The sequence below is a fragment of the Triticum dicoccoides genome, unplaced genomic scaffold, assembly GCF_002162155.2.
Source record: "Triticum dicoccoides isolate Atlit2015 ecotype Zavitan unplaced genomic scaffold, WEW_v2.0 scaffold34645, whole genome shotgun sequence".
In the NCBI taxonomy this organism is placed as follows: domain Eukaryota; kingdom Viridiplantae; phylum Streptophyta; class Magnoliopsida; order Poales; family Poaceae; genus Triticum; species Triticum dicoccoides.
This window is the reverse complement of record NW_021265110.1, coordinates 1-1,579: the sequence shown is the minus strand read 5'-3', so window position 1 is coordinate 1,579 and position 1,579 is coordinate 1. Positions and strand designations below refer to the sequence as shown.

General features: G+C 52.2%; 1 pseudogene; it reads right to left on the bottom strand.

Annotated features, from left to right (window-relative positions):
• Nucleotides 1–743: 743 nt before the first annotated feature.
• LOC119345938 lies at nt 744–882 on the bottom strand (annotated as a pseudogene).
• Nucleotides 883–1,579: the final 697 nt, after the last annotated feature.

Genomic DNA, 1,579 nt, shown 5'->3' with positions numbered 1-1,579 from the left:
GATGTAATGGGATACAAGCCTCCAATGCATCTACCGCGATGGATGAGTTCCCTCGTTGCCCGATCCTTTATAAAGAAATACGTAGGATGAGTTTCAAAGAAGACATTATTATCATGAGTCAAATGAGACATAGATGCAAGGTTTTTGTCGGCTTGTGGAACATGAAGGACATCTTTAAGAATTAAATCACGTTTAAGATTAGGGGAGTTAATAGATGCCTGACCAATATGACATATATCCATACCTCCACCGCTGGCTGTGTGAATTTGATCATTGCCGAAGTACTTCTCCCTCATGGACAGCTTCTCAAGTTCATTGGTGACTTGGTCGGTAGCTCCTGAATCCGCATACCATATGGTGTCATCTCCACCTCCTTGTTCCCTGATTGCAGCAGCTACATGGCGAGCATCAAGAACATAATCCTCATCATAGCGGTGCCAACAATCCATGACTTCATGCCCTGGTTTCTTGCATAGTTGACACCGACGCGATTGGAAGAAGATGATCCAGAGGAGGCATTGGTGTTGGAGTAGCCTCCCCCTCCAGATCGCGCGGAGATGTTGTTGTTGGTGTAGCCGCCCCCGCCAGGGCGCGTGCTTTGGCTGTTGCCGCGTCCACGCCCGCTGTTGCCGCTGCTACGACCACGCCCCTGGTGATCGCGCCCGCGACTGGTTCCTCGGCCCCGTGAGGCAGCGTTGGCGGAGGATTGACGAATGTTCATCCGTGGAGCAGATTGAGACGTGCATCGAAGCTGAGCAGTTGGGTGAATAGTTCCTGGACAGTCACGGGCTCAACCCATGCTGCAAGAGCCGACACGACCGGGTTGTAGTCGAGGTCGAGGCCGGCGAGGACATGGGAGACAATCTCGGCATTGCCTAACGTCGCTCCTGTGCAGGCGATCTCGTCTGAGAGCATCTTAATTTTGGCAAGATACTCTGTCATGCTTAGGTTTCCTTTTTTCAGATTCGTCAATTCAATGCGGGTATTAATGGCCTGGGCTTGAGTTTGGGCAGCAAAAGTGGCATGAATCGCGGCCCATACCTCCGCTGGAGTCTGCAACGTGACCACCTGTGCAAGGATCGCGCGAGACAAAGAGCCCATCAGAAAACCTTGAACTTGCTTTTGTTGAGTGTACCAGAGGTGGCGTGCAAAGTTGACGATCTGTTCCTCCTTCCCGTCCTTGGTGACGGTGAGGGTCTCCGGCGGCTCCTGGCTAGTCGGATCAAGGTGGTGAGCCATCTGTGCGCCCTTGATTTGCGGCAGCATGATGGCTTTCCACATGAGGAAATTGTTCCTCGTGAGCTTCTCCTGTGGTGGTGCCCCAAGGGACATGGCTTGGGCGCTGCTGGATGAAGGGGCAAAGGTGGATGAGGAGGCGAGGGAGGCGGTGAGTGCACTCTTGGTGCTTGATTGGGTGGAGGCGGTCGTCATGGCGAGGTTTGGATAGGCTAGATGCGATCTCTTCTCGTTCTAGGAAGAAGATGCTCTGATACCATGTAAGATAATGTGGGAAGCGTTAAACCCTTTTCTCGGGCCACACTTGTATTTATATGGATGTTGTCGTGGCTTACAAGATGAT